This window comes from Delphinus delphis, chromosome 7, assembly GCF_949987515.2.
Source record: "Delphinus delphis chromosome 7, mDelDel1.2, whole genome shotgun sequence".
Taxonomy (NCBI): Eukaryota; Metazoa; Chordata; class Mammalia; order Artiodactyla; family Delphinidae; genus Delphinus; species Delphinus delphis.
The window spans coordinates 59,552,983-59,577,975 of NC_082689.1; the positions used below are offsets into that span (position 1 = coordinate 59,552,983).

Genomic DNA, 24,993 nt, shown 5'->3' on the forward strand with positions numbered 1-24,993 from the left:
ATAGCTTTTGTTTATGTGAGTTATACCTGTCAGTATTCATCATACAGGAAATTAAAATCTTTTAATTCATTTAAAAATAACAAAGGCACATATATTAACGTAAATAACATATTTTAATGAAAAATAACTGTTGTCCAAAGTAAAAAAAGTTAGCGAGCAGTGTTATTGTTTTATATTTTTGCAAATATATCAGGCCTAATAGAAGACAGCTGATTCTCATATCTGCTTCTGCATTTAATCTATTCCAGTATCATATTACATTTACCCTGTGGAAGATTCCACTGTACACTCATAAGAGAGGACAGTCAAAATAACATCTTAGTATTCTTATGAGAAGAGTTTTTTTTTTTTTTTTTTTTTTGGTACTAGGGCCTCTCACTGTTGTGGCCTCTCTCGTTGCGGAGCACAGGCTCCGGATGCGCAGGCTCAGCGGCCATGGCTCACGGTCCCAGCCGCTCCGCGGCATCTGGGATCTTCCCGGACCGGGGCACAAACCCTGTCCCCTGCATCGGCAGGCGGACTCTCAACCACTGCGCCACCAGGGAAGCCCCAGAAGGGGATTTTAACTGATGACAGTATAACATAAATTGCTGTTAGGCTGAAAACAGTCTAGAAGCTATACCCCCAAAGTGTTGGTGTCACTAAGGGTGCAGTGTTATCTTAAGAAGGAATGTTGTTGGGCTCTCTCTAGCCTGCCCTTGTTCAAAATTTCTACAACTTGGATGAAGACCTAAGTGGCATGCCTATCTAATTAGGGAATAACATGTATCTGGAAGGAATAGCTAACATATTACATAGAAGAATCATATCAAAACTTAAAAACTTATACTCACAAACCTTTATTGACACCTCACTGCCTACTGAAGTTCCAGATCCTTAGGGCATATTTAAAACCTCCCATTAGCTCACCCAAGTTTTCCTCCCCAACATTACCTCCCATCTTTGTGGGCTACATGCTGCCTCTCTCCCCCAGCACCTTTCACCTCCTTGGAATTTTCCTACATCAGTTCTAATTCTTATCATCACATCTGGCCACCAGGAATACTGTGCTCTTCCTCCATCACAGCTGTGGCAGTGGCAGATTCTATTCAAAGAGAACATTACTGAAATCTAAGGGAAACATAAAATGTTATGATAATAGTCCAGTTTCTGAAACTGAGATTTGTCTTAGATCCAATACAGATAAGCTTTCATCCCCAGATAACTGTATGTTAGACCCAGATGAGCTGATAAAACATTATAGATACATTACTTGGTTTCTTAGGGTCTCCAGAGCTTCCAGGAGACACATGATGCTGTTTTTTGGATAAACCAAATTCTCAGACCTAAACTTCCAGACATTCTAGGAAGACCAATAGTATCATCCCACATGACATTCAGAATAGCACCAATTAGGCATATGTGATTAGGAAGGAGAACTCTTCTATTTGCTGGTATCTGGAAAAGCTAGAATTATATTTCATAAGGTAAGTATTAATCTCATTTAATAACTGCTCATAAGCAATCAAGTGCCAGCAACCACCTTCTATATAAAATTTTCAGGTACCTGTAGAGTTTTCATGGCCCCTCTTTACCATAAACACCATTAGATGATGCCAATACATAATCACGTGTCTTCACTAGCCATTTTTTTCTCTCCAAAATGCAATTTTTAAAAAACTGATATGCCTGGTCTCTGTTTTCTTCATTTCGCTTGCCTCCAAAAAGTCTACAACCAGGTGATATAGTTTTTCTGGTCTACCTAGAAAGGGGATAGAGGAAAGAGTGAAGGAATGACTACTTCCCAGCAGCTGGCTCAGGACCTCTCAAGAGTGGATTAACCAGTTTATTATAATCAGAAAATCCTGATCAAATTTCAAAGTCTCTTTTCCATCTACAATTCTTTTATATTATTGTTTTTCAAGTTGAAATTTTTCTAGCGAACATTTTTATAAGTTTTACTTGTTTTTTGTTTTTTGGGTATTTTTTGCCACCATTGGCTTTTCTCTAACTTTTTAATGTCCATTTGTATTAAGCCCCTGTCCTCATGGTTTGTAACACCTTCCAATTTACTATCATCTGCAAATTTCATTAACATGCTATTTACTCCCTCTTCCAGATCATTAATAAATGCTATTTTCTTATGTATTAAATTTTGCGGTCGAATAGATTTAATTTGCTGTTGTAATTTCAGTGCATGTTTTCTAAAGATACAATGCAGTTAAGAATGGTCTTAACATAGGCTTAAATCCATACCCGGTTTATAGTTATTTTACTATTATGCAATCCATTTGTGTTCTCTAATCAGCACTGTTGTGAGCTCCATTGAAGCAATAATCTATTGATTTTCTCTTCCTTCTTTTTCAATATAGTCATCATCTTGGCTTTAAATACACAGCAGTAGCAGAGTTAGAACTATTGTGTAGTTCTAACCCACCACTATTTATAAAAGGAAATTAAATCTTTTCTCTCAGTGGATATTCTTCCACTGATAAAAGGAATATTCTAACATTAAAAATTATTTTATAACCATAATATTTGATTTTCCTATGCATGGCATCAATGTTCTAAAAAGAAACAGATTCTAGATTTTTAAAGCAAGTAAATGTAATGAATATCACATTTATATATATTAAATAGATATTTTATATAAATAATATATAATATCTATATCTAGAGAGAGATATAGATACATTAGAAGTGTGTGTATGTATTTTCTTTTATAATAAATCAGCTCACTGACTCCCTGACTCCTAGAGACTCTGGGGTGACTTTGTTTTTTATAAAAGACTTAGACATGCCACCTTCAAATCAGAGAATGAGATTCATTAAGCCTTTGCTTCACTTTGTGTCACACATCATCCTACTTATTAGGGCCCTCAATAGTGGCAGTTTTCATTTTCAATGAGATGAGGCTTCCCACATGTCACTTAATGTTCACGTATTGAAATTTTTTTTTTTTAATTTATTTTTGGCTGCGTTGGGTGTTTGTTGCTGTCCGCGGGCTCTCTCTAGTTGTGGCGAGCGGGGTCTACTCTTCCTTGCGGTGCACGGGCTTCTCATTGCGGTGGCTTCTCTTGTTGCGGAGCTCGGGATCTAGGCATGCGGTCTTCAGTAGTTGTGGCCCGTGGGCTTAGTTGCTCTGCAGCATGTGGGATCTTCCCGAACCAGGGATTGAACCCATGTCCCCTGCATTGGCAGGCAGATTCTTAACCACTGCGCCACCAGGGAAGTCCCACGTATTGAAATTTTAAATAATTTTTCAGGAGGTTAGTCTTCATGTTTGTATACAATTCAATACATAATATTTCCAGGAAATATTTTCTCTTCCCTCACTCTCAACCTCTCTCTCTTTTTACCCCTCATAAAGTCAACTGAGTACAATCCCATGGTAATCTTTTCTTTTCCACATTGAGAAATTTAACCTCTAGATCTCAGTTTCCCCATCTGTGAATTTGTAACCGAGCAGGACCCTATGGGACCTTCCCGGGACAGACACTTCCCCCATATTCTCTGCTTTAGCTCCTCTCTAAAGTGCCTAGATAAAAATATGTGATGCACGTTTCCTGAGTTGTTTTACAGATCCTAAAACCACCACCAAATGGAAGAAATTAACTACTTGATAATCGTGAGCATGTAGCCCCCAGAACTGCTGGCACCTGAGGATTGATAAAAACCGCTGCGACACAGCCTATTACCTCACCATCAACCAATCAGAGTATTGTGGACGAGTTGGTTACACACTCTGTAACTCCCCTCCCTCACCTTGCCTCGAAAATGTGTCGACTGAAAACAAAATGCACAACATGAGAGTTGTGAGTTCAGATTTATTGGGGGCAAATTAAGGATTATAACCCAGGAGACAGCATTGCAGATAGCTCTGAGAAACTGCTCCAAAGAGGCAGGGGGAAGGTCAGTATATGTGTGATTTTGGTGAAGGGGGAGTACGTGAAATTAAGCACATTTTTTGCAGAAGGTTGCTGCTTGTCATGAGGAGCAGACGTCATCATGAAGGATTTTAGCATTTTCCTAGATATGAGGAGATACAAGAATTGGGCTCATAAAATCTTCTCCTGAAAATATCTAATTATCTGAAGACCTGTTCTGCCAGTTTTTCCCAGAGCACAGAGTGCCTCATTCCTGATCTCTGTCCTGAATTCCTTTCAAGGAGTGTTGAAGGTCAGTAGCTGCAGCGGCTCATGATTTAATCCTTGTAGAGGTAGATGGCAAGTGCCAATTTGTAGCTGGCAAATGCCTTCCTGAAATCCATAGGGGAGTTTGGCTTTTTGGACACGAGCTGTCCTGAACTCCTTGCTTGGTGCCCCGCAATAAATGCTGCATTTTCCTTCACCACAACCCGGTGTCAGTAGATTGGCTTTACTATGCGCAGGTGAGGGGACGTGTTTGGTTCGGTAATAAGTTGTCCTCTCATAACTCGCCTCTTCATCTCGGAGTGTTGTCAAGTTCCAATGAGATGATTCATGCAAATGTGTTTTATAAGTGATATAAAAGCAAATAAATGGTATTATTTTTATTGAAACATAGTAAAGACAAATACAAATATTGTTTTCATTGAGAAATAAAAGCTGTTTTTCCAGAGATTTTCCATGTTGAACTTTCAGTAAATGTCCACTTTTCTGGAAAAAGACATACTATCCTTTCATAACTAGCTCTCAATACAATTCAGTACTAAATTTAAGATTTGAAGAGAAAAATATCTGCATTTTAGATAACTAAACAACTTGCAATTTTATATTCCAGGTTCAAAAATAGCTTCATAGTAGAGCTCTGAGTTTAAAAAGACATAAAAAAAACAAGTAAAATCTGTTTTTCTATGGAAAACTCTTTTTTATTCTTTTTTCTTGCTTTTGAAGTCTGAAAGAGTTGAATTTTGGCTGAAAACATTAATTGATTTATTAATTTAATTTTCTATCCAGAGCAAAATTTTGGCGATTTTATGAGTTGATGATGATGATTATTTTTTTGGCTGCAAAAAGCTTTACTGTTCCCATTTGGCCCAAGGCTTGGGAGAGGGCTCCAGGGTGCTTACAAAGCTGCCTAGTGGCTGCAGAGACGGGCTTCAGGCAGAAGCTCTGACGCCAGAGGGGCTCCTCAGACGCCGCTGTGGGACAGGCTGGGACCTGGGACCCTTTACTGGAGTGCTTGCACCTGGACAAATGTCTCCTCCAGCAACAGAATACAAAGAAACTATAAGGGACTAAAAATAACTGCCTGCTTGCACAGTTGGGGCAAATTATGAACAGAGAGATACAAAAAGGCCAAAACCCAACTGACACTTCAGAGGTGTGGGGAGCAAAAGCAGGATACTAGGCATGATCCCTGCTCACAGCACCACCAGAGGGATGGGCAGACCACCTAAGCCGCCCCTCCAGCCCCACCCGCCGATCTACCCCTACCCTCACCCCATTTAAGGGACCAGTGCAACGCACCCTAGCCATTCCCAGGAACGAGCGAGGGCACCTGTTACTTGCTTTTGCTCCCTCATGCTGCAGCATGAGTCCCAATAAAGCCTTGCCTAAATTCCCCCTCTGGCCTCTTATCAATTTCTATTGATTAAAGAGTCCAAGAACCCAGGTTGGTAACAGCTGAGCTCCAGGAGGCCCTAGCCATGCCTGAGGGTGAGTGTTTGGAAGAGAACTCGCCCAGCCCAGCCTGGGGACCAATCAGCTTGCAGAGGTGAGTCACGTGGTCCTCATCTTCTCGGTGAGTTTCAGCTGCTCAGCCAGGTCGCGGCTCTCCGGGAAGTCACAGAGCGGGGCGTCTGGCGGGCAGCTTCCACAGAGTCCTGGGTTTTACCCCACTCATCTTGGGGTGGCTTCTGCACGTCCAGGAAGGGGGCCGGCCCGCTGGCTTTGCATTTTCAAGAGACGGCTGGGCACCCTCGCGCTTCTCCTCGGTCAATTCATGGAAAAAGTGGCCCACGCTCTCCAGAGCCGCGTCGTCTCGGTGGAAATAGGAGCCCAGAGAGAGGTAGGTGTTGAAGGCCTGCAGTTGCAGGTTGCCCGGGCCGTGGACGGTGACCTCCACTTCGGTGGAATAATTGTGACGAATCTGGGAGCTCATGGTTGATTGGTAATAAGGCGCTAAGCTCAAAAAATGGTGTTGGCTGGTCCCGGTGGCCGAGGATAGGTCAGTAGTTGGTTCTGAAGGCTGCGACTGGAAAAAGGTTGGAGCTTGGTCGGAGGCTAGAGCAAAGGGCGTCCCTGGGCCTGTTCTGTCCAAATACTGTTGAAGCAAGAGACAGATATGCGGACCACCAAGCTCACTGCCTCAGACTTTAATCAATATAAAAAATTATTACTGAGATACTTTTTTATTCACGTTCAGTTTCCAAAAATCTAGTATGTATTTTAAACTTTAGCAAGTCTCAATTTGAACTAGTCATATCTCAAATACTTGACAGCCTCATGTGGCTGGTGGCTACTATGTTGGACAGTGCTTGCAGGTCTAGGAGTTTGGCTGACCAAATCTTTGGAAGGTAGCAGAAAGTTGCTTTAAATATATCTTCTGATTTATTTCCCCTTATCTTCCTTTTTTTTTTTTTTTTCCTTGCGGTACGCAGGCCTCTCACTGCTGTGGCCTCTCCCGTTGCAGAGCACAGCCTCCGGACGCGCAGGCTCAGTGGTCATGGCTCACGGGCCCAGCCGCTCCGCGGCATGTGGGATCTTCCCGGACCGGGGCACGAACCCGCGTCTCCTGCATCAGCAGGCGGACTCTCAACCACTGCGCCACCAGGGAAGCCCCTCTTCCTTTTTTAAATTAAAAAAAAAAAAAAAAGAAGCAGGAACAAAATTTAGGTAACTGAAAAATCCTCCTAGAGAATGGTTAAGTACTTACTGCTTTCACATACTACTTCATATTGAATATTTCTACCTCATGAGTAACAATTTATGTGTGAAAAAAAGAGGGTTTTAAAATGTCTACTCTGGGGCTTCCCTGGTGGCGTAGTGGTTGAGAGTCCGCCTGCCGATGCAGGGGATACGGGTTCGTGCCCCGGTCCGGGAAGATCCCACATGCCGCGGAGCGGCTGGGCCCGTGAGCCATGGCCGCTGAGCCTGCGCGTCCGGAGCCTGTGCTCTGCAACCGGAGAGGCCACAACAGCGAGAGGCCGGCGTGCCGCAATAAAAAAAAAAAAAAAAAAAAAATCTACTCTGTTATTCCAGTTGGACGCTGGAGCTATTTCTGTTTATAGAATCTATGTGATTGTGCTGAATGCTAAACATCAGTGCTAACATTCTCCCCAAGTGGTAAATACTTTCCTTTATTGGGTCTTTAATGATGAAATAAACAGGAAAGAAAAAAATGTAAATGGATTTCACTATTCTATGCAGGTGAAAACCATGTTTTTCAATGTATTCTTTTCACAATAAGTATTTGATCTGAGGGCCTCTATAATCCCAGGATGCACAATCGTTCTCTGTTGTATGACAACTTCCTGCCATGAATAATTATTTTCCAAAAGCGTATCAGGTCAGAGATGAAGCAGAGAGTGGGGGAAAGAGTCCATGGTGACCTCAGGCAGATTTTTTTACTAGTAGGAATCAGTCGGCTAGTTATTACCACCTGGCGCTGCTAATGAGTCTAGTTGGGAGAACAAAGCTGCTAAGCGTTCCACAGCAGGCTGTGCTGTGGTCCAGGTCTGGGGAGTCCTTTGGGGTCTGGTGAGCATGTGAAGATACATTTTAAGGTGTTTTGATTATTACAGAAATCGAACTCTTCTTCAGTTTTAAAAGAAACTTGTTGGGAATTCCCTGGAGGTCTAGTGGTTAGGACTCGGTGCTTTCACTGCAGGGGGCAGGGGTTCTATCCCTGGTTGGGGAACTAAGATCCTACAAGCCGCACAGTGCAACCAAAATTCATTTTAATAATACAATTTTATTGAACTTATATCTAAAATATTTTCAGCCTTTTCTTTTGGCTGCAAAAAGCTTTACTGTTCCCATTTGGCCCAAGGCTTGGGAGAGGGCTCCAGGCTGCTTACAAAGCTGCCTAGTGGCTGCAGAGACGGGGCTTCAGGCAGAAGCTCTGACGCCAGAGGGGCTCCTCAGACGCCGCTGTGGGACAGGCTGGGACCTGAGACCCTTTACTGGAGTGCTTACACCTGGACAAATGTCTCCTCCAGCAACAGAATACAAAGAAACTATAAGGGACTAAAAATAACTGCCTGCTTGCACAGTTGGGGCAAATTGTGAACAAAGAGATACAAAAAGGCCAAAACCCAACTGACACTTCAGAGGTGTGGGGAGCAAAAGCAGGATACTAGGCATGATCCCTGCTCACAGCACCACCAGAGGGATGGGCAGACCACCTAAGCCGCCCCTCCAGCCCCACCCGCCGATCTACCCCTACCCTCACCCCATTTAAGGGACCAGTGCAACAAACCCTAGCTATTCCCAGGAACGAGCGAGGGCACCTGTTACTTGCTTTTGCTCCCTCATGCTGCAGCATGAGTCCCAATAAAGCCTTGCCTAAATTCCCCCTCTGGCCTCTTATCAATTTCTATTGATTAAAGAGTCCAAGAACCCAGGTTGGTAACAGCTGGGCTCCAGAAGGCCCTAGCCATGCCTGAGGGTGAGTGTTTGTAAGAGAACTCGCCCGGCCCAGCCTGGGGACCAACCAGCTTGCAGAGGTGAGTCACGTGGTCCTCATCTTCTCGGTGAGTTTCAGCTGCTCAGCCAGGTCGCGGCTCTCCGGGAAGTCACAGAGCGGGGCGTCTGGCGGGCAGCTTCCACAGAGTCGTGGGTTTTACCCCACTCATCTTGGGGTGGCTTCTGCACGTCCAGGAAGGGGGCCGGCCCGCTGGCTTTGCATTTTCAAGAGACGGCTGGGCACCCTCGCGCTTCTCCTCGGCCAATTCGTGGAAAAAGTGGCCCACGCTCTCCAGAGCCACGTCGTCTCGGTGGAAATTGGAGCCCAGAGAGAGGTAGGTGTTGAAGGCCTGCAGATGCAGGTTGCCCGGGCCGTGGACGGTGACCTCCATCTCGGTGGAATAATTGCGACGAATCTGGGAGCTCATGGTTGATTGGTGATAAGGCGCTAAGCTCAAAAAATGGTGTTGGCTGGTCCCGGTGGCCGAGGATAGGTCAGTGGTTGGTTCTGAAGGCTGCGACTGGAAAAAGGTTGTAGAGTGGTCAGAGGTGTCAGTGAAAATAATCCGTAAACAATCAATAATAAGAATAGAAATGTTTTATTTGAGCCTAACTGAGGTCTAGCCCGGAATCCCACTTGCCAGATTACTCTGAGAAACTACTCCAGAGAAGGAGGGTTTTCAGCGCAGGTTTATATCTTGTCAGAACAAAGAACACTGAACGAGTCAGGATTACATTTCTTTAAGATTCCCAAAAAAAGAACAGGGAATTCCCTGGCGGTCCAGTGGTTAGGACTTCACGCTCTCACTGCCAGGGGCCCAGGTTCAGTCCCTGGTCAGGGAACTAATATCCTGCAAGCCGCCCACTGCGGCCAAAACAAAACCAAAAAACAAAACATATCAGCATGTACACAGTGAGTCAGTGTGGTCTTGACACCTGGGAAGGCAGTCTTACATTCAAAGGAGTACCAGCATTGACATCCCAGGAAGAGGGTCATTTAACCTTTAACATGGTTATTATTTACTTCTGGTCAATGTGCCCTTTCCTTTAATAAGTTTTTTTTAACATCTTTATTGGAGTATAATTGCTTTACGATGGTGTGTTAGTTTCTGCTGTGTAACAAAGTGAATCAGCTATGAATCAGCTATACATATACATATATCCCCATATCCCTTCCCTTTTGGGTCTCCCTCCCTCCCACCCTCCCTATCCCACGCCTCTAGGTGGTCACATAGCACAGAGCTGATCTCCCTGTGCTATGCGGCTGCTTCCCACTAGCTGTCTATCTTACGTTTGGTAGTGTATATATGTCCATGCCACTCTCTCACTTTGTCCCAGCTTACTCTTCCTCCTCCCCGTGTCCTCAAGTCCATTGTCTATGTCTGTGTCTTTATTCCTGTCCTGCCCCTAGGTTCTTCAGAACCTTTTTTTTTTTTTAAGCTTCCATATATATGTCTTAGCATAAGGTATTTGTTTTTCTGACTTACTTCACTCTGTATGACAGACTCTAGGTCCATCCACCTCACTACAAATAACTCAATTTCATTTCTTTTTATGGCTGAGTAATATTCCATTGTATATATGTGCCACATCTTCTTTATCCATTCATCTGTTAATGGACACTTAGGTTGTTTCCATGCCCTGGCTATTATAAATAGTGCTGCAATGAACATTGTGGTACATGGCTCTTTTTGAATTATGGTTTTCTCAGGGTATATGCCCAGTAGTGGGATTGCTAGGTCGTATGGTAGTTCTATTTTTTAGTTTTTAAAGGAACCTCCATACCGTTCTCTATAGTGGCTGTATCAATTTACATTCCCACCAACAGTGCAAGAAGGTTCCCTTTTCTCCACACCCTCTCCAGCATTTGTTGTTTGTAGATTTTCTGATGATGCCAATTCTAACTGGTGTGAGGTGATACCTCATGGTAGTTTTGATTTGCATTTCTCTAATAGTTAGTGATGTTGAGCAGCTTTTCATGTGCTTATTGGCCATCTATATGTTTTCTTTGGAGAAATGTCTATTTAGGTTTTCTGCCCATTTTTGGATTGGATTGTTTGTTTTTTTAATATTGAGCTGCATGAGCTGTTTATATATTTTGGAGATTAATCCTTTGTTGGTTTGTTTGCAAATTTTTCTCCCATTCTGAGGGTTATCTTTTCATCTTCTTTATCGTTTCCTTTGCTGTGCAAAAGCTTTTAAGTTTCATTAGGTCCCATTTGTTTATTTTTGTTTTTATTTCCATTTCTCTAGGAGCTGGGTCAAAAAGGATCTTGCAAAAAAAAAAAAAAAGGATCTTGCTGTGATTTAAGTCATGGAGTGTTCTGCCTCTGTTATCCTCTAAGAGTATAATAGTGTGTGGCCTTACATTTAGGTCTTTAATCCATTTTGAGTTTATTTTTGTGTATGGTGTTAGGGAGTATTCTAATTTCATTCTTTTACATGTGGCTGTCCAGTTTTCCCACACCACTTATTGAAGAGGCTGTCTTTTCTCCATTGTATATTCTTGCCTCCTTTATCAAAAATAAGGTGACCATATGTACGTGGGTTTATCTCTGGGCTTTCTATCCTGTTCCATTGATCTATCTTTCTGTTTTTATGTGCCAGTACCATACTGTCTTGATTACAGTAGCTTTGTAGTATAGTCTGAAGTCTGGGAGCCTGACTCCTCTAGTTCCGATTTTCTTTCTCAGGATTGCTTTGGCTATTCGGGGTCATTTGTGTTTCCATACAAATTGTGAACTTTTTTGTTCTAGTTCTGTGAAAAATTCCATTCGTAATTTGATAGGGATTGCATTGAATCTGGAGATTGCTTTGGGTAGTATAGTCATTTTCACAATGTTGATTCTTCCAATCCAAGAACATGGTATATCTCTCCATCTATTTGTATCATCTTTAATTTCTTTCATCAGTGTCTTATATTTTCTGCATACAGGTTTTTTTTTTGTCTCCTTAGTTAGGTTTATTCCTTGGTATTTTATTCTTTTTTGTTGCAGTGGTAAATGGGAGTGTTTCTTTAATTTCTCATTACATGTATATACGAATGCAAGAGATTTCTGTACAGTAATTTTGTATCCTGCTACTCTACCAGATTCATTGATTAGCTCTAGTAGTTTTCTGGTAGCATCTTTAGGATTCTTTACATATGTATCATGTCATCTGCAAACAGTGACAATTTTCTTCTTCTTTTCCGATTTGGATTCCTTTTATTTCTTTTTTCTCCTCTGATTGCTGTGGCTAAAACTTCCAAAACTATGTTGAATAATAGTGGTGAGAGTGGGCAACCTTGTCTTGTTCCTGCTCTTAGTGGAAATGGTTTCCATTGAGGATGATGTTGGCTGTGGGTTTGTCATATATTGCCTTTATTATGTTGAGGTTAAGTTCTCTCTGTGCCTACTTTCTGGAGGGTTTTTATCATAAATTGATGTTGAATTTTGTCAAAAGGTTTTTCTGCATCTATTGCGATCATCATATGGTTTTTCTCCTTCAGTTTGTTAATATGGTTTATCACATTGATTGATTTGCATATAATGCAGAATCTTTGCATTCCTGGGATAAACCCCACTTGATCATGGTGTATGATCCTTTTAATGTGCTGTTGGATTCTGTTTGCTAGTATTTTGTTGAGGATTTTTGCATCTGAGTTCATCCGTGATATTGGCCTGTAGTTTTCTTTTATGGCATCTTTGTCTGGTTTTGGTATCAGGGTGTTAGTGGCCTCGTAGAATGAGTTTGGGAGTGTTCCTCCCTCTGCTATATTTTGGAAGAGTTTGAGAAGGATAGGTGCTAGCTCTTCTCTTAATGTTTGATAGAATTCGCCTAAGATGCCATCTGGTCCTGGGCTTTTGTTTGTTCAAGAATTTTAATCACAGTTTCAATTTCAGTGCTTGTGATTGGTCTGATTGTATTTTCTGTTTCTTCCTGGTTCAATCTCGGAAGGTTGTGCTTTTATAAAAATGTGTCCATTTCTTCCAGGTTGTCCATTTTATTGGCATATAGTTGCTTGTAGTAATCTCTCATGATCCTTTGTATTTCTGCAGTGTCAGTTGTTACTTCTCCTTTTTCATTTCTAATTCTATGGATTTGAGTCTTCTCCCTTTTTTCTTTTCTTTTTTTTTTTTTTGGTTTTTGCTTCCTTTTTTTTTTAAACATCTTTATTGGGGTATAATTGCTTTACAATGGTGTGTTAGTTTCTGCTTTATAACAAAGTGAATCAGTTATACATATACATATGTTCCCATATCTCTTCCCTCTTGCATCTTCCTCCCTCCCTCCCTTCCTATCCTACCCCTCCAGGCGGTCACAAAGCACCGAGCTGATATCCCTGTGCTATGCGGCTGCTTCCCACTAGCTATCTACCTTACGTTTTGTAGTGTATATATGTCCATGCCTCTCTCTCACTTTGTCACAGCTCACCCTTCCCCCTCCCCATATCCTCAAGTCCATTCTCCAGTAGGTCTGTGTTTTTATTCCTGTCTTACCTCTAGGTTCTTCATGACATTTTTTTCCTTAAATTCCATATATATGTGTTAGCATACGGTATTTGTCTTTCTCTTTCTGACTTACTTCACTCTGTATGACAGACTCTAGGTCTATCAACCTCATTACAAATAGCTCAATTTCATTTCTTTTTATGGCTGAGTAATATTCCATTGTATACATGTGCCACATCTTCTTTATCCATTCATCCGAAGATGGGCACTTAGGTTGTTTCCATCTCTGGGCTATTGTAAATAGAGCTGCAATGAACATTTTGGTACATGACTCTTTTTGAATTATGGTTTTCTCAGGGTATATGCCCAGTAGTGGGATTGCTGGGTTGTATGTTAGTTCTATTTGTAGTTTTTTAAGGAATATCCATACTGTTCTTGATAGTGGCTGTACCAATTCACATTCCCACCAGCAGTGCAGGAGTGTTCCCTTTTCTCCACACCTGCTCCAGCATTTATTGTTTCTAGATTTTTTGATGATGGCCATTCTGACTGATGTGAGATGATATCTCATTGTAGTTTTGATTTGCATTTCCCTAATGATTAATGATGTTGAGCATTCTTTCCTGTGTTTGTTGGCAGTCTGTATATCTTCTTTGGAGAAATGTCTATTTAGGTCTTCTGCCCATTTTTTGATTGGGTTGTTTGTTTTTTTCTTATTGTGCTGCATGAGCTGCTTGTAAATTTTGGAAATTAATCCCTTGTCAGTTGCTTCATTTGCAGATATTTTCTCCCATTCTAAGGGTTCTCTTTTGGTCTTGTTTATGGTTTCCTTTGCTGTGCAAAAGCTTTGAAGTTTCATTAGGTCCCATTTGTTTATTTTTGTTTTTATTTCCATTTCTCTAGGAGGTTGGTCAAAAAGGATCTTGCTGTGATTTATGTCATGGAGTGTTCTGCCTATGTTTTCCTCTAAGAGTTTGATAGTTTCTGGCCTTACATTTAGGTCTTTAATCCATTTTGAGCTTATTTTTGTGTATGCTGTTAGGGAGTGATCTAATCTCATACTGTTACATGTACCTGTCCAGTTTTCCCAGCACCACTTATTAAAGAGGCTGTCCTTTCTCCACTGTACATTCCTGCCTCCTATCAAAGATAAGGTGACCATATGTGCATGGGTTTATCTCTGGGCTTTCTATCCTGTTCCATTGATCTTTCTTTCTGTTTTTTTGCCAGTACCATGCTGTCTTGATTACTGTAGCTGTGTAGTATAATCTGAAGTCAGGGAGCCTGATTCCTCCAGCTCTGTTTTTCATTCTCAAGATTGCTTTGGCTATTCGGAGGTTTTTTGTGTTTCCATACAAATTGTGAAATTTTTTGTTCTAGTTCTGTGGAAAATGCCAGTGGTAGTTTGATAGGGATTGCATTGAATCTGTAGATTGCTTTGGGTAGTAGAGTCATTTTCACAATGTTGATTCTTCCAATCCAAGAACATGGTATATCTCTCCATCTATTTGTATTTAATTTCTTTCATCAGTGTCTTATAATTTTCTGCATACAGGTCTTTTGTCTCCTTAGGTAGGTTTATCCCTAGATATTTTATTCTTTTTGTTGCATTGGTAAATGGGAGTTTTTTCTTGATTTCACTTTCAGATTTTTCATCATTAGTGTATAGGAATGCCAGAGATTTCTGTGCATTAATTTTGTATTCTGCAACTTTACCAAATTCATTGATTAGCTCTAGTAGTTTTCTGGTAGTATCTTTAGGATTCTCTATGTATAGTATCATGTCATCTGCAAACAGTGACAGCTATACTTCTTCTTTTCCGATTTGGATTCCTTTTATTTCCTTTTCTTCTCTGATTGCTGTGGCTAAAGCTTCCAAAACTATATTGAATAAGAGTGGTGAGAGTGGGCAACCTTGTCTTGTTCCTGATCTTAGTGGAAATGGTTTCAGTTTTTCACCATTGAGGACGATGTTGGCTGTGGGTTTGTTATATATGGCCTTTATTATGTTGAGGAAAGTTCCCTCTGTGCCTACTTTCTGCAGGGTTTTTATCAGAAATGGGTGTTGAATTTTGTCAAAAGCTTTCTTTGCATCTATTGAGATGATCATATGGTTTTTCTCCTTCAGTTTGTTAATATGGTTTATCACATTGATTGATTTGCATGTATGGAAGAATCCTTTCATTCCTGGAATAAACCCCGCTTGATCATGGTGTATGATCCTTTTAATGTGCTGTTGGATTCTGTTTGCTAGTATTTTGTTGAGGTTTTTTGCATCTGTGTTCATCCGTGATATTGGCCTGTAGTTTTCTTTTATGGCATCTTTGTCTGGTTTTGGTATCAGGGTGTTAGTGGCCTCGTAGAATGAGTTTGGGAGTGTTCCTCCCTCTGCTATATTTTGGAAGAGTTTGAGAAGGATAGGTGCTAGCTCTTCTCTTAATGTTTGATAGAATTCGCCTAAGAAGCCATCTGGTCCTGGGCTTTTGTTTGTTGCAAGAATTTTAATCACAGTTTCAGTTTCAGTGCTTGTGATTGGTCTGATTGTATTTTCTGTTTCTTCCTGGTTCAATCTCGGAAGGTTGTGCTTTTATAAAAATGTGTCCATTTCTTCCAGATTGTCCATTTTATTGGCATATAGTTGCTTGTAGTAATCTCTCATGATCTTTTGTATTTCTGCAGTGTCAGTTGTTACTTCTCCTTTTTCATTTCTAATTCTATGGATTTGAGTCTTCTCCCTTTTTTTCTTGATGAGTCTGGCTAATGGTTTATCAATTTTGTTTATCCTGTCAAAAACCAGCTTTTAGCTTTATTGATCTTTGTTATCATTTCCTTCATTTCTTTTTCGTTTATTTCTGATCTGATCTTTATGATTTCTTTCCTTCTGCTGACCTGGGTTTTTTGCTCTCCTTTTTCTAATTGCTTTAGGTGTAAGTTTAGGTTGTTTAATAGAGGTATTTCTTGTTTCTTGAGGTAGGATTATATTGCTATAAACTTCCCTTTAGAACTACTTCTGCATCCCATATGTTTTGTGTTGTCGTGTGTTCATTGTCATTTGTTTCTGGGTATTTTTTGATTTCCTCTTTGATTTCTTCAGTGATCTCTTGGTTATTCAGTAACGTACTGTTTGGGCTCCATGTGTTTATATTTTTTACAGATATTGTCCTGTAATTGATATCTAGTCTCATAGCATTGTGGTCAGAAAAGATACTTGATATGATTTCAGTTTTCTTAAATTTACCGAGGGTTGATTTGTGACCCAAGGTATGATCTTTCCTGGAGAATGTTCTATCAGCACTTGAGAAGAAAATGTATTTTGCCATTTTCGTGAGGAATGTCATATAAATATCGATTAAGTCTCTTTGGTCTATTGTGCCATTTAAAGCTTGAGTTTCCTTATTTATTTTCATTTGGATGATCTGTCCATTGGTGTATGTGGGGTGTTAAAGTCCCCTACTATGAATGTGTTTCTGTCGATTTCCCCTTTTATGGCTGTTCGTATTTTCCATATGTATTGAGGTGCTCCTGTGTTGGGTGCATAAATATTTACAATTGTTATATCTTCTTCTTGGATCGATCCCTTGATCATTATGTAGTGTCCTTCCTTGTCTCTTATAATAGTCTTTATTTTAAAGTCTATCTTGTCTGAAATGACTATTGCTGCTCCAGCTTTCTTTTGATTCCTATTTGTATGGAATATCTTTTTCCATCCCTCACTTTCAGTCTGTATGTGTCCCTGAGTCTGAAGTGGGTCTCTTGTAGATAGCATATATACAGTCTTGTTTCTGTATCCATTTAGCTGGTCTGTGTCTTTTGGTTGGAGCATTTAATCCATTTACATTTAAAGTAATTATAGATATGTATGTTCCTGTTACCATTTTCTTAATTGTTTTGGGTTTGTTCTTGTAGGTCTTTTTCTTCTCCTGTGTTTCCCACTTAGAGAAGTTCCTTTAGTGTTTGTTGTAAAGCTGGTTTTGTGGTGCTAAATTCTCTTAGCTTTTGCTTGTCTGTAAAGATTTTGATTTCTTGTCAGATCTGAATGAGATCCTTGCTGGGTAGAGTAATCTTGGTTGTAGGTTTTTCCCTTTTATCACAAAAATGTCCTGCCACTCCCATCTGGCCTGCAGAATTTCTGCTGAAAAATAAGCTGATAACCTTATGGGGATTCCCTTGTCTGTTATTTGTTGATTTTCCCTTGCAGCTTTTAATATTTTTTCTTTGTATTTAATTTTTGTTAGTTTGATTAATATGTGTCTCGTTGTGTTTCTCCTTGGGTTTATCCTGTATGGGACTCTCTGAGCTTTCTGGACTTGATTGTCTGTTTCCTTTCCTATGTTAGGGATGTTTTCGACTGCAGTCTCTACAAATAATTTTTCAGGCCCTTTCCCTTTCTCTTCTTCTGGGCCACCTATAATTCGAATGTTGGTGCATTTTATGTTGTCCCAGAGGTCTCTGAGACTGTCGTAATTTCTTTCCATTCTTTTTTCTTTATTCTGCTCCTCGGCAGTTATTTCCACCATTCTGTCTTCCACCTCACTTCTCCGTTCTTCTGCCTCAGTTATTCTGCTGTTGATTCCTTCTAGTGTATTTTTCATTTCAGTTATTGTGTTGTTCATCACTGATTGTTTGTTCTTTAGTTCTTCTAGGTCCTTGTTAAACATTTCTTGTATCTTCTTGACCCATGCCTCCATTCTGTTTCCAGGATCTTGGATCATCATTACTATCATTACTCTGAGTTCTTTTTCAGATAGATTGCTTATTTCCTCTTCATTGATTTGGTCTTGTTAGGTTGTACCTTGCTCCTTCTTCTGCAGCATATTTCTCTGTCGTCTCATTTTGTCTAACCTATTGTGTTTGTGGTCTCCTTTCCACTGGCTGCAGGGTCGTAATTCCTCTTGTTTCTGTTGTCTGCCCCGTGGTGAGTGAGCTTCGTCCAGGGGCTTGTGTAGGGTCCCTGGTGAGAGGGACTGATGCCTGAGCCCTGGTGGGTGGAGCTGAGTCTTTTCCCTCTGAAGGGCAGGGCCTCATCAGGTGGTTTTTTTGGGGTGTCTGTTAGATTAGTATGACTTTAGGCAGCCTGTCTGCTGATGTGTGGGACTGTGTTCCTGTCTTGCTGGTTGTTTGGCATGAGGTCTCCAGCACTGGAGCCTGCAGGCAGTTGTGTGGGGCCGGGTCTTGGTGTTGATGTGGATACCCCTGAAAGTGTGCATGCCAATTAATATTCCCTGTGCCTAGGAATTCTCTGGCTGTCCAGTGTCCTGGACTTAGTCCTTCCCCCCAGGAGCCCAGGCCTGACCCCTAGCCAGGGAACCAAGAGCACACAAGCTGTGCAGTATGGCCAGAGGAAAAAGAAAAGAAAAGAAGACAAACAAAACCCAAGACAAATAGCAAAAACAACAGCAAACAAATAATAGCCACCACAACACACACACACAGAAAGAAAAAAAGAAAGAGAAAACAAAAACGAGAACAAACAAAAGAATTAAAAAATGAGAACAATGAGGACTAAACTAACAAAAACAAAAATTGAAAAATAAAAGAAAAACAGAAAGTAGACAACAAAAAAGCAAACATAAAATATATCCATAAAAACAATCAAAAAAATAAAATAATAAAATAAAAAACAAAAGAAAAATACAAAACAACAAAAAAGTAAAATAAAAATAGAAAAAAATATTTAAAAATAAAAAAAATTAAAAATAAAAGATAGGGCTTCCCTGGTGGCGCAGTGGTTGAGAGTTCGCCTGCCGTTGCAGGGGACACGGGTTCGTGCCCCGGTCTGGGAAGATCCCACATGCCGCGGAGCGGCTGGGCCCGTGAGCCATGGCCGCTGAGCCTGCGCGTCCGGAGTCTGTGCTCCGCAACGTGAGAGGCCACAACAGTGAGAGGACTGCGTTACCACACACACACACAAAAAGGTAAAAAATAATAAAAGCAACAACACCAGTGACTGAACAAAACGGAACAAAAAAAGAATAATAGTAATAAGATTATTTTCCTGGGGCCTCTTCTGTCAGTGTCCTTGCTCCCGCAGTGAGCCAGAGCCCATCTCTGCCTCCGCAGAAGGCCTTCCAATACTTCTAGGTACGTGTCTGGATCTGCTGTGGCCACTGTAGGGCCAGCTCAGACTCTGGCCCAACTCCCACGTGTACTTGCCCCCAAAGTCCATTGCTGTGAAGGCTAGGCCAGTCTCAATTGTGGGAACAGTCGTTGTCTATTAAGGTATTCCACAGATGCAGGATTTACCAAACTGATCCTGGGGATTTAATCTGTGGCTTGTGCAACTGCCTAGAGAGATTTCCTTTCCTCTTCCTTAGTCACACTGCCCCTGAGGCTCCGCTTTCATTTTGACCCCACCTCTGTGTGTGGGCCACCCTCAGGCATCTGTTCCTTGCCCAGGTGAGAGGGAGTGAAAGCAGTGGCTGCTTGGGGCACACTTACTCACTCAAGCCGGGGAGCGGCACTGCAGCCACAGTTGGGGTGTGTGTGAGTTTCCTGTAGTGGCAGAACCAGCAGGCAGTTGCAACAGACTGTGGTGTGCTCCTTCTGGCTGGAGCCCCTCCCAGTGCCTGCGGAGGCAGGAGCTGGCATGTGGGGGAAGTGGCAGCCCTGCCCTCCCCCTGCACACCTCTCAACACTGGTGCCTCGATTTTCAGGCAGACCATGCTTCTTCTAGGGGTACTCCCGGCCGCGCATCCCCGCATTCCTGTCCCGTCTGCTGTATCCGCGCAGCCAACAGCACTCCTCTCCCTGGATCCATTCGCCAAACACCACACTCTAGTACTCAGCCCCCACAGCATTGGCAGACTGTGTCCCAGGCAGGGGCACCCAGGGCTGATTTCCAAGGAGGCTTTAGGATGGGCGGCACTCAGGCCCCTGGAGCCCATGGGTGGAGACCCTGGCCTGAGGGGTGGATGGGCCCACTCAGATGGGAGCCCCTCCCAGTGCTGGTGGCTGGGGAAAGGGGTTGTAATGGCGAGTCTGCCACTTGCACACCACTCACCAGTGACACCTTGCTTCTACGGTGCCCCAGGCTTTTTCTGCAGACTTTGTGGGGCTCCTTACTCCTGTCCCTTCAGGCTGTCTTTTCACAGCCAGCAGCTGTCCCTTCCCTGTGTCCGTGCTCCAAATCCCATTTTCCAGCACCTGGCCCCCTTCGCAACAGGAGACTTGTGACTCAGGATGGAATGCGCAGTGCTGTGTTGTAGACTATGCATGCAGTTCTTACTTTGTCCTGCCTTCCACAGACCATCCATGCATGGAGACCATGCATTCTCCTTTGATCCCCCAAAGTTCTTTTTCTGTCCCAGCTGATTTCCCCACAGTGAGGAAGTGTTTCTGCATGTGGGGACTTCCCTTTACCTGCAGCTTACCGCCAGGGTTGCTGGTCCCTTTTTTGATTCCTCTCTTCTTTTGTTCTTCTGTCTCTTATCCTACCTGGTTGTGAGGGGATTTTTCTTGTCCTTTTACGTGTCCAAAGTCTTCTGCTAATGTTCAGCAGGTGCTCTATGAGAACTGTTCCATTTGTAGATGTATTCTTTTTTTTTAAACATTAAAAAAAATTCTATTAACTCTTCTTTTTTTAATAGTTGTTTTATTTATTTGGTTGCGCCGGGTCTTTGTTGTGGCAGGTGTGCTCCTTAGTCGTGGCAGCCACGCTCCTTAGTTGCAATGCGCCAGCTCCTTAGTTGTGGCTCACCGGGTCCTTAGTTGTTGCATGCAAACTCTTAGTTGCGGCATACGTGTGGGATCTAATTCCCTGACCAGGGATTGAACCCGGGCCCCCTGCATTGGAAGCATGTAGTCTTGACCACTGTGGCACCAGGGAAGTCCTTGTAGATGTATTCTTGATGAACTTGTGAGAACTGACGGATTCTGTGTCCTCCTATTCCGCCATCTTGACTCCTCCTGCCTAAATTGGTGAACTTGAAGTAAGCAGATTGCTCTTCATAATTGGGTGCGCCTCATTCCATTAGTTGAAGATCTGAATAGAACAAAGAGGCTGGCCTCCTCAAGGAAGAGGGATTTCCCCAGCACACTGATTTGGAGTTTATCTGCACTGTCAGCTCTCCTGTGTCTCCAACCTGCTGGCCCACACTGCAGATTCCATATTGTATGAGCCAATTCCTCATAATAGCTCTCCTACATGTATACACATTCTATTGGTGCTGTTTCTTGGGAGACACCTGTCTAATACACATGGTAACTGATACATTTGCTGATGTAGTTTATCTTTCCACTGAACCACCTCTTACTTCATCCTTCTAAAACTGCTACATCTTGGCTAGTACAGAACCTGTCTCCCCACAGAGCTGCTGAGTCTTCTTACCCTCATCCCTTTTTCCTGCTGAGGAGACCAAACCATCAATGCACCTCCATTCCTTCTAGGTCCCTGTTGTTATCACACTAGAGACTCTTGCCACCTGCCTATGGCTAAAGTAGTGGATGGAGACCTCATGAGGGTCTTCTTGCAGCACCTGAGAATAGAAGAGGACTACAGCCTCTTCTGAAAAATTTTATGCCAACTTTTGTTCCAGTTATTTTCTTGTGTTGGTCCTCATGTTGCAGAATTCCACTCTCCTCAACTCTCCCTGCCTAGGAAGAGTCTGAACCCTCCCATGCTGAGTGGAGGAGACTATTGCAGAATTGGACTGTGCTCATGTGCCCTGAACGCAACCTCTCTAGACTCTTCCCTAAGTCTGGAGGTTCTCCCATGCCAATCAATACCCACAAATTCACAATACCTTGTGCTCACTTCCCTTTAGAGCAGGGCTTTGGTCTTAATTTTTCCAAATTTTAATGGCCTCAGGAACAACAATCCTAGCTTCCTGTAATCTTGACCTACCCTAGCTGCTGGGCAAGCACATGCAAAGAGCTGAAGCAAGGCAGGCACTTTTCCTATTCCCAAGCTGTTGTTCTCTTGGGGTTAGTAACATTTCCTCTAGTTCTCCCATCCTTTAGTGTCAAGCAGCAGGCAATGGTAGTCTAATAAATTAGCCAACAGAGCAGCAAGGACAGACCAAGGTTCTGGAGCTGTGACTGCCTTTAGACCATCATGGCTTAAAGGAGGGCACAGTAACAAATGGAGGCTTCCTTCTCCATGCTTGGACACCCACATACTGAGCCCGGGGTCCTCGAGCCATTGCTTTTCCTAGCAGCCATGCCATACATTGTCAGCTTCCATCTCCAAGATGATGTAGAAAATCATGGACTGTGTCAAATGTAGCCCGTAAAATGGTGCAGCAACTGTGAAAGACAGTATGACAGTTCCTCAAAAGATTAAACATAGAATTACCATACAGTTCAGCAATTCCACTTCTAGGTATGTATCAAAAAAATTGAAAGCTGGGACTTGATATTTGAATACCCATGTACACAGCAGCATTATTCACAATGCCAAAAGATGGAAACAAACGAAATGTCCATTGATGAATGAATGGATAAACAAAATGTGGTATATACATGAAATGCAATATTTTTCAGCCTTAAAAAGGAAGGAAATTCTGATACATGCCACAACGTGCATAAACCTCGATAACATAATGCTAAGTGAAACAAGCCAGACGCAATATATATATGTGTGTATATATATATTCTTTTTCAAATTCTTTCAGATTATATTTTATTACAAAATACTGAATAAAGTTGCCTGTGCTATGTAATGGGACCTTGTTGTTTATTTCATATATAGTAGTTTGTATCTGCTAATCCCAACTCATTTATCCATCCCCCCCTTTTCCCTTTGGTAACTATAAGTTTGTTGTCTATCTGTGAGTCTGTTTCTGTTTTGTAAATAAGTTCATTTGTATCATCTTTTTAGATTCCACATGTAAGTGATACGATATTTGTCTTTCTCTGTATGACTTACTTCACTTAGTATGATAATCTCTAGGCCCATCCATGTTGCTGCAAATGGCATTTTTTCATTCTTTTTTATGGCTGAGTAATATTCCATTGTATGTATATGTGTGTGTGTATGTGTACGTAGGTGTGTGTATATGTATGTGTGTGTATATGTATGTTTGTATATTTATCACATCTTCTTTATTCATTCATCTGTTGATGGACATTTAAGTTGATTACATGTCTTGTTTATTGTAAATAGTGCTGCTGTAAACACTGGGGTGCATGTCAGAATGGGGTTTTTATCTCCTTCCTCCCCTCGCTAAAGCCTTTTGCCAGCTCTTTCAGAGACTAGCTTTGTACCTGTTTGCTCCCTGGAAAAAAAACACATAACAGGTCTTCTGCCCATTTTTTGATTGGGTTGTTTGTTTTTTTGATATTGAGCTGTGTGAACTGTTAGTGTATTTTGGAAATTAACCCCTTGTTGGTCACATGGTTTACAAATATTTTCTGCCAGTCCATAGGTTGTCTTTTTGTTTTGTTTATGGTTTCCTTTGGTGTGCAAAAGCATTTTAAGTTTAATTAGGTCCCATTTGTTTACTATTGCTTTTGTTTCCATTACTCTAGGAGATGAATCCAAAAAAATATTGCTGTGACTTATGTCAAAGTGTGATCTGCCTATGTTTTCCTCTAGGAGTTTTATAGTATCCAGTCTTAAGTCTTTGATCCATTTTTTTTTTTTTTTGCGGTATGTGGGCCTCTCACTGTTGTGGCCTCTCCTATTGTGGAGCACAGGCTGCAGACACGCAGGCTCAACGGCCATGGCTCACGGGCCTAGTCGCTCCACGGCATGTGGGATCTTCCCGGACGGGGGCACGAACCTGTGTCCCCTGCATCGGCAGGCGGACTCTCAACCACTGCGCCACCAGGGAAGCCCTTTGATCCATTTTGAGTTTATTTTTGTGTATGGTAATAGAGAATGTTCTAATTTCACTCCTTTACATGTAGCTGTCCACGTTTCCCAGCACCACTTATTGAAGAGACTGTCTTTCCTCCATTTTGTAGTCTTGCCTCCCTTTTTGTAGGTTAATTGACTGTAAGTACATGGGTTTATTTCTGGTTTTCTATCCTGTTTCACTGATCAATGTGTTTTCTTTTGTGCTGGTACCCTGCTTTTGATTACTGTAGCTTTGCAGTATAGTCTGAAGTCAGGGAACATGATTCCTCCAGCTCTTTCTTTCTCAAGATTGTCTTGGGTATTCAGGGTTTTTTGTGTTTCCATACAAATTTAAAAATTTTTTGTTCTAGTTCTGTGAAAAATGCTATTGTTGATTCAATAGGGATTGCATTGAATCTGTAGATTACCTTGGGTAGTATGGTCATTTTAACAATAAGGATCCTTCTAGTCCAACAACACAGTATATCTTTCCATCTGTTTGTGTCATCTTCAATTTCTTTCATGAGTCATAGTTTTTAGAGTACAGGTCTTCTGCCTCCTTAGGTAAGTTTATTCCTAGGTATTTCATTTTTTTTTAATTAAAAAAATTTTTTAAATTTATTTTTGGCTGTGTTGGGTCTTCATTGCTGTGTGTGGGCTTTTCTCTAGTTGCAGCAAGTGGGGGATACTCTTAATTGTGGTGTGCGGGCTTCTTGTGGTGGCTTCTCTTGTGGAGCACAGGCTCTAGGTGCGCGGGCTTCAGTAGTTGTGGCACGTGGGCTCAGTAGTTGTGGCTCGTGGGCTCTAGAGCGCAGGCTCAGTAGTTGTGGTGTATGGGCTTACTTTCTCCATGGCATGTAGAATCTTCCCAGGCCAGGGCTTGAACCTGTGTCCCCTGCATTGGCAGGCAGATTCTTAACCACTGTGCCACCAAAGAAGTTCCTAGTTCATTCTTTTGAATGTAATGGTAAATGGGATTGCTTCCTTAATTTCTCTTTGATACTCCATTGTTAGTGTATAAAAATGCAACAGATTTCTGTATATTAGTTTTGTATCCCGAAACTTACTGAATTCATTGATGAGCTCTAGTAGTTTTCTGGTGGCATCTTTAGGATTTTTTACGTACAGTATCATGTCATGTGTAAACAGTGACAGGTTTACTTCTTTTCCAATTTGGATTCCTTTTATTTGTTTT

General features: G+C 41.8%; 2 pseudogenes; both read right to left on the reverse strand.

Moving 5' to 3' along the window:
- Positions 1-5,602: 5,602 nt before the first annotated feature.
- On the reverse strand, positions 5,603-6,063 carry LOC132427871 (ferritin light chain pseudogene; annotated as a pseudogene).
- Positions 6,064-8,506: 2,443 nt separating this feature from the next.
- LOC132427872 (ferritin light chain pseudogene) lies at positions 8,507-9,016 on the reverse strand (annotated as a pseudogene).
- Between the last annotated feature and the right edge of the window lie 15,977 nt (positions 9,017-24,993).